Source organism: Apium graveolens, chromosome 4 (genome assembly GCF_009905375.1).
Source record: "Apium graveolens cultivar Ventura chromosome 4, ASM990537v1, whole genome shotgun sequence".
Taxonomy (NCBI): Eukaryota; Viridiplantae; Streptophyta; class Magnoliopsida; order Apiales; family Apiaceae; genus Apium; species Apium graveolens.
The window spans coordinates 240,242,488-240,258,993 of record NC_133650.1 but is presented as its reverse complement, the minus strand read 5'-3'; positions in this window follow the sequence as shown (position 1 = coordinate 240,258,993).

Genomic DNA, 16,506 nt, shown 5'->3' with positions numbered 1-16,506 from the left:
GGGGTGGTTTATACTACTTCATAACATTTACTGATGATTTTAGTAGATATGGATATGTGGTTTTTATGAAGAACAAATCCGATTTATTTGAAATTGTAATATCCCGTAATTTTTAGAATTAGATTAATAATAGAATAATAGAATAAAAAGTATTAAAATTAGATAAGGACTAGGATTTAAAATTTCGATTAGACTAATGGGCCTAAAATTTGGATCGGATTCTAATATGGATAACTTGTAGGTTAAGATATAGGGTTTAGTATCGTTATAACTACACCATATTCGTATTCCTTGTTTTTATCGTTAAAATTCGTAGGACTCTTCTCAGCAAAAATCAGTTGTTTTGTAAAATTTGTAGAAAATTCATTGTAAGTCAGAATTCAGTGATTTTGGACTTTTCGGAGAGGTCTTTTCGTTATCTTCAGCTTTCGTGTTTCATATTTCTCAAGATAACGTCATTTAGAGGGTCAAAAAAGCTATATTCAGATCTGATCAGGCTTTCAAGTAAGTACTTTTTGGCTTACTTTTATTTTTGGAAAAGTTTTGATACTCTGATTTTCGAATTTCGTATAAGATATAAGAATTCTGTTTCAAACTGTGTAAAAATAAGATATGAGAATCTTTTGAAACCCAGTCTCTACGTTTTCGAACCCGTTTGTAATTTACGCTATAGTTCCAGAACTAGCCTTAGATACCCTTATTAGGCGCACAAGTGTGCAACTTTAGATACCTATTAAGGGCGCGTGATTATTGAATTTTAGATGCCGACCACTGGCAAAGTGTGGTATATGAGAATAAGAATAAGAATAAGATGTCGGCTACTGGTAAAGTGTGACCGTAGATCAAGACTGTGATATTTATTAGAATTATCGTTTCGTTCTGTTTTACTCTGTTCTGATCTGTTATAAAAATCTGCTATCTTCTGTTTTTAATTATGAATTTTAAAATATAAAACTTTGGGTTGGATTTATTTTAGAAAATATTTTACAAAATTATTATTGTTTTGAGAAAAATCATTTTATTAAAACACCCATTATTTTCCGGTTAAATAGTTAGTCAATTTGTACTTGCTGGGCTGTATAGCTCATTACTTACAATTTCAGGTTTCGCCTAAGAGTTCGAGTTGGATAGCATTGGAGTTCGATGACTTAGAATTGGAGTAGATTGACTATTGGATTTCCGCTTTTAGCTGCGCGTTTGTAATAGTGACCTTTGTAATAGATTTCCGTATTAGTAAATTGTATTTTATTTTAGTTTTGGTTTAGAATTAATAGTCCGGAAGTGCGGGCTTTTACATAAATGTTCAAAGAATATAAGGCTGAAGTAGAAAAGAAATAAGGGAAAAGTATAAAAGTTATACGATCAGATCGTGGAGGAGAATACTTAAACCTCAATTTCAAGAGTTTCTTGAAGGAGTGTGATAGTGTATCATAACTTACTCCTTTTGGAACACCTCAATGGAATAGAGATTCTAAGAGGAGAAATTGTACCTTGTTGGACATAGTGCGATCGATGATGAGTCAAGCGGATCTTCCATTCAGTTTCTGGGGTTATGCTCTAGAAACGGCTGCATATACACTTAACCAAATTCCGACTAAAGCAGTTCAAAAGACTCTATATGAGATATGGACTGATAAACGTCATAGCATGTCATTTATGAAAATTTGGGGACGTGAAGCGTTTTGTAAAACGTTTAGCCTTTGAAAAGCTTGGACCAAAATTAGATAGATGTTATTTTGTGGAATATCCAAGTGAGACTAGGGTATAGTTTTATAATCCTTTCAAGAACAAAGTGTTTGTTGCTCGGGCCGCTGTATTTTTGAGGGAGAACTACTTTCTAAGAAAATCAGTGGGAGGATAATACATCTCGATGAAGATCGAGAACCACATGATAACATTGAACCAGAGTTGGAATAAGATCAGGATGTACATCAAAATGTTGAAAGTAATCTTATTCAGGAAACACAGGCTATTCGTATCTAGTAGGATTCACCATGGGTCCAGGAGAAATTATGGATTTCTTTTGACTCGAAATGGTTATGTGATGCTTACGGATAATAATAAAGCCTCTCACCTACCAAGATTCTATGAATCGCCCAGACTCCGAGAGATGGCCAAAGGCCATGAAATCCGAGATGGAATCCATGTATCAATATAAAGTATTGACTTTAGTTGATCCACTCGAAGGGGTAAAACCTATAGGGTGCAAGTGGGTTTTCAAGAAGAAAACTGACATGGATGGTAAAGTACAGACCTATAAGGTGCGACTAGTGGCAAAAGGTTTCAAACAAATTTATGGCATAGACTATGATGAGACATTTTCACCAGTTTCTATGGTCAAGTCCATCAGGATTTTGTTAGCAATAGTTGCTTACTTTGACTATGAGATTTGGCAAATGGATGTAAAAACTGCTTTCTTATATGGGAGCCTTGAACAAGATGTATATATGATTCAACCTGAGGGTTTTGTCGATCCAAAGTTTGCTAAGATAGTTTGTAAGTTGCTTCTATCTATTTATAGATTGAAGCAAGCCTCAAGGAGAATGAATATTCATTTTGATGAAACGGTCAAATAGTTTGGCTTTATTCAAAATGAAGATGAACCATGTATTTACAAGAAGGTTAGTGGGAGCCATGTGACATTCCTAGTATTATATATAGATGACATATAACAGATATGGAATGACATACCTTCTCTACAGGCTGTTAAGACTTGGTTGGGAAATAGTTTCTCGGTGAAAGACTTAGACGATACTACCTATATTTTAGGGATCAAGATCTATAGAGATATATTGAAAAGATTAATCGACCTAGTCGGAGTACATACATTGATAAAATATTACATCATTTTATGATATTAGAGACAAAGAAAGGATATGTTTCGATGTCTCATGGGATAGTGATCTCAAAAGATAATTGCCCCCTAAATCATTAGATGATAAGGGCCGTTTGAGAAAGTTCCAGATGCGTCAGCAATTGGATCTATAATGTGTACAATGATATGTATTTATCCTGATGTTTCGTATGCTTTGAGCATGATGATCAGATACCAGTCTAATCCAGGTGAGGGTCACTGGATAATTTTTAAGAATATTCTTAAGTACTTAAAGAGGACTAAAGATTTATTTTTGGTGTATGGAGAAGATAGGGAACTGGTTGTAAAAGGTTACACTGATACTAGTTTCTGAACCTAATTTTTGGACAAACAAGGATGATTACGAGTTTATGTATGTTTTATGTTTTGTCTAAATATAATTGATGTTAGTTTAAATAGTTCACAGCAAGAACATTGATGATTCTATGGAAGCCGAATATATTGATATTTTTTTTGAAACAGCCATGGAGACTGTTTAGGCATGTCCTTAGGCAATATCGCCTTATTAATGAGATTAATGATTAAGGAGATATAAATATAAAGTGCATATTATGATAGTATTGCAGACCCACTGACTAAGGTTTTGTCGCAGCAGAAGTACGATGGTCATACTAGTTCCATGAGTATTAGATACATGGGTGATTGGCTCTAGTGCAAGTGGGAGATTGTTAGTGTTTGTGCCCTAGAGACAACACTATGATGTTTTAGTTTAAGACATTAGGATTATTAATATTTATGTTCTATCGATTATTCCCTTTATAATTTATTAATTTTTAATTTACTACGATATAAATGTTAGATTAATAAATGTCCTTGGAATATGATATGCAATTCTATATCTATAAGTACGTGACTTAGAAATGAGATTTATGAAAATAGTATCAATATTCCTAGAGGTCCCTAGTCGAGTATTATTATTAAGGGACAATAATAATGCATTAAGACTGGTGTGTTTGTTGACTGATGATCACATCTCATTGATCATAGGTATGATGATACTAAAGTCAAAAACACAGGCAGATGTATATGTACATGGTGCTGGACAGACCCAATGTGAGATTCTACATGTCTGTTGTGTCATAAGTAATTCTCACAGTTATAATGATGTAATGGTCCTTAGACCTAAAGTCATTATATTTTTATACGAGAATTAATATACATTGATTCCATTAAAAGTTATCCTTGACCGAGTAATGATAAAAGTGGACATTGGGTATATTATGAATCGTATGAGAAATATGAATGATCTAGATGGGATTTAACCCTCCTATTTTAGGAGTGATATTATTGGCCTCTTGTGTGAGCTAGACTATGAAATGCGTGGCCACGCTCAAATGTTGATTTGATATGATAATATACTCATTGATCAAGGAAACTTGGATTAAACTATGATGAGGATGACACATTACATGCCTCTAGTTTAATCTATAATATTTGGTTAAAGGGATTATATTACATTGTACATTATTCACAAAAGGTTTAATCAATCACCGATTCAATTATTATTACTTGGGTAACAATGATGTATTACTAGATGTCGTTCATTGTTTACGATTTTAAATTAGATTTAAAATTTGTTGTCAACGTAATAATAACCTATAGGGTCACACACTAAGAATGCTTGAAGGATTATTTTAATTTAAATTGGATTTAAATTATATTAAAGTAATTCGAATTATTTATAATATTAATTAAGTATGACTTAATTAATTAGATAAATATTGATATTTGAATTTACTAATATTAATTATGAAATTTATTTGTTAAATAATTAAGTGAGACTTAATTATAATACAAATAAGAATTTTGAATTAATTATAACTCCTAATTAGTTAAGAGTTATAATTTATTTTTCTACTCTCTATATAATATCTCTTGTGTAGCTGATTTTTAGTGGGCAAGCAAGACTTTTACTAAAACCCTAGCCACCAAGAGAGAAGATGGAGAGAGTAAGAAGAAACGATTTTATGCTAGTACACATTCAATCCTTGCGTTCAAGCATTCGTGTGGATACCGATAGAGCGTAGATCGCGAGAGCGGGATGCGTGGTGATTGAACAAGCTTTGAATCTCCATTAGTCAACCAATTGGTAAAGCTTCTTAAGGTTAACAATCTAATCTATGAATTAAATATATGTTTTTTGCATGGATCCTGTGGTGGGTTTCAAAAATTATGATTTTTTTACGTTTTTAATTATTGTTTCTGTTGCGTTTATGTTCTCGAAACCTAACACAACAAGTCTTCTATGTAGAAGATCCTACTGAAAAGAATGTGCATTTTGTCATCAAGAAACTTCCGAAGGATCAGTATTCTGAAGCAGAAGACGAGATAAATGCAATAGTAGAAATCACCGAAGGACGATTACCTATAGATGATATCATGAGTTGGTGCAGAGATGATGTTTCAATGAAACAAATTCCGGTTACCCCTGATGAAGAAGTAGATAATAATGAAATCTGACAAAAAGAGAATTTATTTTCTCTTTATAGTTCTTCTACTTTATAGTTATTTCATATTTTGATCAGTTTCAATTGTGGTAGTTTAAATTAAAAGAATCATTTGTATTCCTTAGTTGTAAAAGAATGTTATATTTAGTTGAATTTTGTGCTAATTTGGTGTTCTATTTCTCTTGTTCATAAAATTTGTTGTGTTTCCATTATTCGTGTTTTAATTTTTTTTGTTGTAAAATTTAATTGTGGTAGTTTAAGTTAAAAGAATCATTTGTAGTTTCTTATTCAAATATAAATGTTGTATTTAGTTCATTTTTTTGTTCTAGTCAGTGTTTATATTATTCGTGTTAGTTTTTGTTGTATTTCCCTTAGTCATATTTGTGCACGTTTCAATTACTAAGTTTTCTTAAAATGTTTTTATTTTCAGGATGGCGTCTAAGGATTACATTCTCAGATTTTTCCAAAAGGGACAGTTCACAAAGACAAGATATGTAGGTGGTTTATGTAAGGAGATAGTGGAATATGTTAATTCTGATAGATTCTCGTACACTGTCGTGATGGAATACGTCAAGGATGATGTCAAATATGGAGAAATAGGCGGTGTGTATGTAAAAAAGGTGCCAACTTGTTGAAAACTTATTGACAATGATCGCGACTTACAAGAGTTTGTACAGGAAGTTGAAGGGGATAGGTTGGATTTTTATGTTGATGAGATTGTTGAAAAATCTGTAGAGCTTAGGCCACAGATGCAGCCACATGTGATTGTGTGACCAAGAACTCGTTTTCTGAAGGTATATTTATTTTGTCGATTTGCATTCACATTTTTTGGTTATTACTCATGTATTGTGGTGTCAAAATAATATTTATTTTGTATCCACTTAATGTACCAATAGGTTTAAAAGCAAAGCGTAAGTTTGTGACAATAGACGTGTTATTCCCAGTGGACTAACAATGAGATTTACAGAAGGGGGGTTGAATGTAAATCTCAAAACTTTTTCAAGTTTTGAGCAGTTTGTAAGGCTAAGTGTTTGAGTGATCAAATGTGTGTGAATTGCTTGGAGCTGATGCAGACATATATATATTCAAACACAAATGTAATGAACACAAAGAACTTAAAAACTTTTCTGGTGGATTTGTTGTTCCACCAGAGATGTGTTATTTCAGAAAATCTGTGATTCAAAATTAAATCACAGCTGCTTCCTAGTACAAACTAGATGATTTTCTCTCTTGATATTTCTAAACAGCTTAGGGAAAATTCACGTCTAATTACTAGCTACTACTTAGTTTATATATCACCAAGTTTACAAGTGAAGACAAAGATAAAGTACAATAAGAAAATAGTTCTCCACTTGTTTCTATTCCATTTTTATCCAGTGTAATATGGAATTATCTGTTGACTTTCCATTTTGAACCAGACTAAAAATGGCTGCTTTTTCTGCTGTTCCTGAAATAGGCTACCACATCTCTGTCAATCCATGTGCCTCTGTCAGCTTTGTTAACTGTCACTATCAACTGCTATGAGACTGAGCATCCGTTGAAGCTTTCATCCGTTGATGGCTTTATCCGTTAATGCTCTAGCAGTTGAAGCTTTATCCGTTGAAGCACTTATCCGTTGATGGATATTATCCGTTGAAGCATTAGAGACATCCGTTGAAGCTTTGTTTCTTATCCGTTGAAGGTCTTCAATATTCGTTGACACTTCTTCACTTATACAAAATTACAAGGCATGAAATATTTACAATTAGCCCTCCTATTTGTACATCCATTAGTAGTCAACATGACTGATTATTTCCTAACAACATCTAAGAATTACAGCTTGAAACCAGAGAGTGAAATGTGCTACAATACCAAACTTATTTCTAAGTAAGGCTACTCCTTCAACGGATAGCCAAGATGGTCTTATCCGTTGAGGCTACAAACACTAGATTTCTACTTAAGTGTTTTGCTTAACTTATCATCAAACTAATGCACATATTCCTAACAATCTCCCCCTATTTATGTCTACTAGGACTGTAGGCATAAATTTGGGTTTAGCTTGATGATAACAAAACACTTAACAAATATATAAACTGTAACAAAGCAGAAATTCAAAAGTGCTACAAAAGTGTATATGCTGATATGAAATTGAAGAAATACATTATTTCCAAGGGTGCTCCTTTAGCCTGAGTAAATTACTTTCTTTTCCTTTGATCCCTGGTTTACTTTCCTAGCCTCCTGTCATTCTCCTCTATTTGAAGTTGAAGTTGTCTGTAGAATTCAGCTTCATCTTCTTCATTGATATCTAACTTAGATTGCATATCCTTGAGAGTTTCATTACTGGCAATCTTTAGCTGATCTTCAATTCTGAAAAATCTTCTGACTCCTTTGTTGTCTCTGAACTCCATCAACCAATGAGGTGATTTGTGAATTGTAATACCTCTCTCTTGAATGAGCAAAGTTCTAGGCAAGGCATTGGGTTCCCTCCAAGTTTTTCTTATGTTGGCAATCTTGTTGAGAATCTCAGTCCTGGCAGTCCTGGTAAAGCCAGAATCCTTTTGTATGACTGAGTAGACTCTAATCAAGGTAGATTAGCCTTCATTCAGAATTCTGTGAAGAGGCCATGTTCTTTCCCCAGCTCCTTTGTATTTGAACACTAGTCTTTCTGGTAGCTGTCTGTAGGCAGCTATTCCCCTTACATCCTCCAGCTCATCCAGATAGAGTTCAATGTCTGAAAATTCTTTTATGTCACAGATGTGAACATAATCATCTTTAGAGGTTTGAGGTTTAGGCTTAGGCTTCTGTGTGAATTTGATTGAGGCTTTAGAGGGTGTTGATTTGATTCTTCTTTTCTGCTTCTTTGATGGTGTAAAAGAGGTTAGGAAGGTGGGCAATTTGATGGTGTCCCAATCAATTGGTTCCTCCTTAGGAATGATTGGTTCACCATGAATGTTTATGAAGGGGTCAGGCACAATGGGTTCAGGAATAGAGGGTAGTGGTTTGGATATTGATTGGTTTTCTTCAGTCTCATCTACCATCTTTCTCTTTGCATTGACCTTCTTTCTATTCCCTTTCTGCCATTCTTCCTTACTTCTTTCCTCCATCTCAGTACCAACCATGTCCCCCATAGCTCTATCTTCACCTTTGTCTTCAATTTCTTTCTGTTCTTCAGCCTGACTTAACTTTAGCTATTTTTCAAGCTTTGCTTGTGCTCTTTTGTTAGCCTTTAGCTGTTTGGCTTCTTCCTTCAACCTCTTGGTTTCTTCCCTCTTGGCTATTGAGAATTTGGGATGTCCTTGGATCACATAGATGCTCTTTCCCTCTCTAAAGATAACAGCCATGTTCCTCCTTACAGCCTCATCCATGTTCTCTTTGAGCTTTATGATACTTCTACCCAAAAGCTTGTCTTCATCAGGCTTTGGAAGAGGAAAATCCACTCCTTTCATTTGAGCAAGGCTTAGAGGGTTCTTTGTAGAGTCCTTGTTGAAGCTGTTGTTGGGCTTGAGAACCATAGGTTGCAGATCTTTGGAAGAAGTTTCTCCATCCTTATGCCTCCCTACTGGCTTAAGTTCCATAATAATTGATTCCACTTTTGTGCTATGCTTCACAGATTGTGATTGAGAAGTTGTAGAACCAAATATTAGTTGCATCTTTTCATCAATCTTCTTCCTTTGCTCTTTGACTTGCAATTCAGCTGCTGCTATCTGGATTAGATCAATTCCATCTAGCTTTCCTTTGACTTGAATTGGTGGAGAAGTTGTGATGACAGGAACTAGCACTTGAGAAATCTGAACTGTTGTAGATGGCTCTCCTTCCCCTTCCCCTTTATTCTCCCCCTTTTTGTTATCATCAAGGGTAGGGGTCAAGCCTTGTGCTTTTTCCAGCTGCATTAGTAGATTTGTTTGAGTTTGTTGATTCTGAAGAATGGTGACCATAGAGTCTTCAATGATTTGAACCCTATCTTCCAATCTGGCCAGCCTCTTGTTAGCATCAGATGCTTTCCTCAGTCTCCCCAATAAATCTTGCATAGTACCATAGGGTATAACTGAATCCAATTTCTCAGCATTGTAGGATTTCAGATCAGCAATGTCCTGCTTGAGCTCATCCACACTTAGATTTTGCTGGTAATGCTGCAACTGCAAGAGATGCAGAGATTCCAGATGAGCTTGAAGAATTGCCTTGGTACCAGCATCTTGAGTCTCCTGAAAGGCCTTCTAAATTGTCATGACTTGTCTGACCAAAGTGACACCAAATTCTCCTGGTGTTGGTGATTTGGCCAGTGCCCATTCAGGAAGAGCAGGAGAAGAACTTGGGCCTTCTACTCCCCCTAAGTTCATGCTCTCATTCAAAGAATTAGAGTCATCATCATTAGAATTTACTCCAAATTCTTCAGATGGCTCACCAGCTTGAGAAGGCAGCCTGTTGACAGCAGCTTTGTCTCTGAGAAGAGATTCTGAAGTGTGTACAATATGTAGTGTCTATTCTGCCTCCACATTGCCCTGAGCAGCCAAAAATTGAAAGGTTGAAACAGGGTGAGTAAAAGTGTCAGCATCCAAGGAAATGTTATCAATGACAGCTTTGTAATGTTGCTGAAATTGTCTTTCCTTATCTGCATCATCCACTTTCATTAACTCACTAGCAATGGCTGGATCCACTCTTATAGCTTTTGTACCTGCCTTTCTCTCAATTTCTCTCTGTTCTTGCATCAGGGGCTCCCCCTGGCTCACACACACCCTCACACCCTCACCTTCACCTTCTAAGGTGGAACTCCTCTCACTCACTTTTGCCATGCTGGAAGAAATAGCATGCATATGGTGACTCTCAACCTCTCCTTTTGCCTGGGAGCAACCCAGCCTCTCACTCAAAAAATCACTCCCTTCCCTCAAACCTAAAAGTGATTGTACAGTTGCCATGTCCTCTACAGTTGGAATTGTTTCTGTTAAGTGTGTAGAGGCCATCAACGGATAGGGAGTATCCGTTGAAGTAGAAACTGATGGTATCAACGGATAACTGCTGTTAAGCTTATCCGTTGAAGAACAACCACTTGTCAACGGATGAGAGATATCCGTTGAAGAAGGAAAAGATGTAGATATAGAAAGTGACATAATTGTTGAATCTGTGTGGATTGATTTTAAGTGTGGTGACACAGATTCTGCAACTACATCTGAAAGAATTGGTTGATGATCCAACAAATCATCTAAAAAAATGATGATCACCAGGTTTTGAGTGGGGCTCCTCCCTGAGTTTTAATGAGGGAGAATCAGGAATTGATCTGAATATTATATCCACATCCAGAGAGGGTGTTGGAGAGTTTGATGAATGGTGTGTTTCTATATTGAGAGAATGGGGTTGTGATTCCACATTTGCTGGAATCACATCAAGCTGAATTTGAGAAGGCACAGATACTGGTGGATGTATCTGTGCTTTGTGTGTCCCTTGTGTGGAAACTAGGGTTTTGGCCTTCTTCTTCCTTGAAAAGGCTTTAATTGGTGAATGTGTAGCTTCAGTGTCCCTCCCTCTTTTGTTCTGTGTCCCTGGTTGGGGACTATTTACAATAGTTACATCCTTTTGGGAGGATGCAGCTAGGGATGTGCTGGACTCCTTTTGAACCACCACAGTCTTTTGAGAGACTGTGGCTTGGCTGGTTTGGGAACCACTCACCTCTCCCACCTTATCCTGGGGGGCTTTTTGATGTTCACCCCTCCCCTCACCACTCACACCCTGTTCACTCCCTTCAGGGTTTATGGTAGTTGTTACAACTGTTGTCTTTTGAGAAACAACAGAGGTAGGTTTCTTTGACTTGACTTTGGAAACTTTAGATTTGGTGGCTTTGGTAGGAGCCTGTTTGGACAATGACACAGGTTCCATAGCCACACTAGAAGGCAAAGAAACATTGGGGTTGGAAATAGTAGTAGTTATAGAAATATTTACCTCACTTACCTGTGGTGCATTCATGATTGGCAAGTATACCAATGGCACCTGGCTGTTGAGGTTCATTCTCAAAAGCTCTGCAAGGACCCTTTTCTCTTGTGCCCAGCATTTGAGTTTATTATTCTCATTGGATATAACCAAACCTTCAGCAACATGGTTAGCCAATAACATAAAGAATCTAGCAAAGTAGATGTTATGTGGTCTATTAGCTTTGTTGCCTAATCTGGAACCTAATTCTAGCATAACACAGTTGCTAAAATTAAAGTACCTATCAGAAACTAGCATATAGAGCATATTAACAAGAGATGAAGTGATAGCATCAAAATTGCTAATCTTCCCAGAGAAAACCTTAATAAAGGCATCTCCAAGAAAACTCCATTTTTTCCTAAGGCCTTTCCTTCTAATACTACCTAAACTAGCAGAATTAAAAGCATAGCCTATGGAATCTAGCATTGCAGAGACATCTTTATCAGTATGTGGTGTCATGGCATTATTCTCAGGCAACTTAAAGCAAGATTGTATATCATCACAATTAATGCAATATTCCTTACCTTTGAGAGAGAAGGCAATAGTCATATCTGTGGAGTTGAACTCTGCAGTTGTCCAAATTTCCTCAATCACTTCACAGTAGATGGTTGGGGCTTCCAGCATTGCATAGCTCAGTTTACAGTTCTTGATGAAGTCCATCATCTTGTGATAATCAGAATGGGCTTCATTCTTTTCAACCAAGACTATGAAATTATTCTTTTCATAAACAAATCCTGTTTGAGACATAATTTTGACTACTAGTGCCATTGTTGTGAGTAGAGGTTGCAGAGAAAAACTTGAGAATTGAGAGAGAAAGAGAATGATAATTGCAAGAAAGCGTAAAGTGAAAATAAGAATTCAATTGGGCTTTTATACTTTCTTGAATTAAAACATAAATAAAATAATTAAATGATACTTTTAAGTAAGTGACAGCCGTTCAGGAATAAATAAAACTGTAGAAATTCTGAAAACTACTGTAAATACAAATACATACAACACTGTATATCTGTATCAACGGTTGAGTAAAAGAATCAACGGCTGTGACTCACTGACGTGACACATCAACGGATAAGGTAAATAGTTATCCGTTGATGAACAACACCATTTTATCCGTTGAAGGATAAAATTACCAGAAATGTATTTGTCTTTCAACGGATGACGAATATCCGTTGATAGAACAATTTTGGCTTTCAACGGATAGGGAATATCCGTTGACAGGATAAGTCTTGATTAAAGCCAACTTTGTTCTTGCAGCAAATTCATTTCAGGCTACAAGACAGATTACATAGATGACATAGATTATGAATAGTTAAGCATACCTAACTCACTTACTAATCTTGTGAATGTTGATTCATCAAGTGGCTTGGTAAATATGTCTGCAATCTGCTTTTCACTTGGAACAAAATGAAGTTCCACTATACCTTTCATCACATGTTCCCTAATGAAGTGGTACTTGATATCAATGTGCTTGGTTCTTGAGTGCTGCACTGGATTTTCAGTAATGACAATGGCACTTGTGTTGTCACAAAATATTGGAATTTTGTCAACAGTTATACCATAGTCAAATAACTGGTTCCTCATCCATAGTATTTGTGCACAGCAACTACCAGCTGCAATGTACTCAGCTTCAGCTGTTGATGTGGAAACAGAATTCTGCTTCTTGTTGAACCATGATACAAGCTTGTTCCCTAAAAATTGACAGGTGCCTGTTGTGCTTTTCCTGTCTATTTTGCAACCTGCATAATCTACATCTGAGTAGCCAATTAGATCAAAACCAGACTCTCTAGGGTACCAAATTCCTAGATTTGGAGTCCCCTTGAGATATCTGAAAATTCTTTTAATAGCCACTAAGTGAGATTCTTTAGGGTCAGCTTGAAATCTAGCACAGAGACAAATAGAAAACATAATATCAGGTCTACTAGCAGTTAAATATAAAAGTGAGCCAACCATGCCTCTATAACTTGTAATATCCACAGACTTTTCAGCCTTGTTTAATTCAAGCTTAGTGGCAGTGGCCATGGGAGTTTTTGCAGGTGAACAATCCATTAAGTCAAACTTCTTTAAAAGATCATAAATATATTTAGTTTGACTAATGAAAATTCCACCACTAACTTGTTTAACTTGTAAACTAAGAAAGTAAGTTAGCTCTCCCATCATGCTCATTTCATATTTACTTTGCATTAATTTAGCAAACTTTTTACAAAGCTTATCATCTATAGATCCAAATATAATATCATCTACATAAATTTGTACAAGTATCTTAGAGCCATTAACATTTCTAAAGAAGAGAGTTTTATCAACAGTACCTCTTGTGAAGTGATTATCTAGAAGGAACTTTGATAAAGTCTCATACCAGGCTCTAGGTGCTTGCTTTAGTCCATAGAGTGCTTTCAACAAATAATACACATGGTCTGGAAAATTTGGATCTTCAAAACCTGGAGGTTGGCTTACATAAACTTCTTCTTCCAATTCTCCATTTAGAAATGCACTCTTAACATCCATCTGATAGACTTTGAAATTGGCATTAGCTGCATAGGCTAGAAAGATTCTGATGGCTTCAAGTCTGGCAACTGGAGCAAATGTTTCATCAAAATCTATTCCCTCTTGTTGAGAGTAGCCTTTAGCAACCAATCTGGCTTTATTCCTTATGACAATGCCATTTTCATCCATCTTGTTTCTGAATACCCATTTTGTATCAATAGAACTCTTGTTCTTTGGCTTGGGTACCAGCTTCCATACTTTGTTCCTCTCAAATTGGTTTAGCTCCTCTTGCATTGCTAAAATCCAATCTGGATCCAAAAGAGCTTCTTCCACTCGCTTAGGTTCCTCCTGTAATAGAAAGCTACTATACAGACATTCATCTTGAGTAGCCCTCCTAGTTTGTACTTTTGATGTAGCATCACCAATGATCAGTTCAAAAGGGTGATTCTTGGTCCATTTCCTTTGAGGTGGTAGATTAGCCCTTGATGAGGTTGCCTTAGTATTGTCATGATGTGAGATAGAATGTTGATTTGTTGAAACTCCCCCTGATTTGTTGATCCTTTGGAAGGAATTTGGAGCTCTATCAACTGATGAGGTGAATTGATTATCCGTTGACAGACTGTGATCAACGGATGCTTCGTTATGAACTTCAACGGATGATATACTTTGTCTTTCAACGGATGCTACATTGCTTCTTTCAACGGAAGCTGAATTATGACTTTCAACGGATGCAGCATTCTGTGCATTATCCAAAGGCAGACTCCGGTTTCTTCTTGAGATGCCTTCTTCATCATTCTCATCTTCACTATCATCACAATATATCTCAATATTATCAAATTTGAGTCCTTCATGATGTCCCTCATCTGTTAGTCTATCAATCTTTTTATCATCAAACACAACATGTACAGATTCCATGACAATGTTGGTTCTTAGATTGTAGACCCTATATGATTTTCCAGCAGAATAACCAACAAATATTCCTTCATCAGCCTTTGCATAAAACTTTCCTTTGTGATCAGATTGATTCCTTAAGATGTAGCATTTACAACCAAAGACATGTAGAAAGTTTAAAGTTGGTTTTCTTCTCTTGAATAATTGATAGGGAGTCATGCATTTTGCTTGATTGATTAGAGAAATATTCTGAGTGTAACATGCACAGTTAACAGCCTCAGCCCAAAAATAAGTTGGGAGTTTTGACTCCTCAAGCATTGTCCTTGCAGCTTCAATTAGTGATCTGTTCTTCCTTTCCATCACACCATTTTGTTGTGGAGTTCTTGGAGCTGAGAACTCATGCATGATCCCATTTTCTTCACAGAACATCTTCATGGTTGAATTCTTGAACTCAGTTCCATTGTCACTCCTAATATTCCTTACTTTGAAATCAGGATGATTGTTGACTTGCTTGATATGATTGATGATGATTTCACTAGCTTCATCCTTTGATCCAAGAAAATAAACCCATGAAAACTTTGAGAAATCATCTACAATCACTAGGCAGTATCTTTTCCTTGAAATTGATAATACATTGACTGGTCCAAAAAGATCCATGTGTAGAAGTTGCAGTGGTTCATCAATTGCAGATTCAAGCTTCTTACTGAATGATACTTTCTTTTGCTTTCCTTTCTGACAAGCATCACACAGTCCATCCCTTGTGAATTCCACTAGAGGCATTCCTCTAACTAAGTCCTTTATGACTAGATCATTCATTGTCTTGAAATTTAAATGGGACAGCTTCTTGTGCCATAGCCAACTTTCAACTGGACTTGCTTTGCTGAGAAGACAAGTAATGGATTCTGCATCTGTAGAGTTGAAATCAGCTAAGTACACATTCCCTTTTCTAACTCCAGTTAGAACCACTTTATTGTCCTTTTTACTTGTGACAATACAGGCTTCAGAATTGAAGGAAACAGTATTCCCTCTGTCACATAGTTGACTGATGCTCAATAAATTGTGTTTGAGACCATCAACCAATGCAACTTCATCAATGATGACATTTTCTCTTGAAATCAAGCCATATCCCATAGTGAATCCTTTGTTGTCATCTCCAAAGGTTATGCTAGGGCCAGCTCTCTCCTTAAACACTGTGAGCAGGGTGAAATCTCCTGTCATGTGTCTTGAACAACCACTGTCCAAGTACCATAGATTCCTTCTTTGTCCCTGCACACAACAAAATCAATCAAGTTGATTTTGGTACCCAAGTTTCCTTGGGTCCACCCTTGTTAGTCTTTTTCCTAGACTTCATTCCTCCTTCATCTTTTGACTTAGGTAACTTTGGGTCAACCTTGGTCTCAGATGTGGTTGGTTGAAGTGTAGGGTAAGTCACAGAATCATTTAACACATTTGATTGAATTTGATAAGGCATATGTTGTGCAAGCATGTTATTCCACATAGGCATACTGTATGGCATTTGAGGCATACTAAATGCAGTAAAATAAGGATTGTTAATGTATGTCATGTTTGCAAAATGTGCATGGGGATTCTGGTGAGACATAACAGGCATAGCATGCAGAGATGACATAGACATGTTAGGTATGGAGGGATTTGAAGGCATGGGAGCATTTTTAACAGATTTGCAATTATCAGATAGGTGATTAACACTTTTACAATGCACACAGCTTTTTCTAGGAGCATACCTATCAGGTGTGTAATTGTTGTGTTTATTAATCCCTACCTTCCCATTTCTTTTAGATTTTCTCTTAGTTTCCTTCTTATCCTCAACCAACTTAAGTCGATCTTTTAGCTGATCTAAAGTCATATGTCCTATAT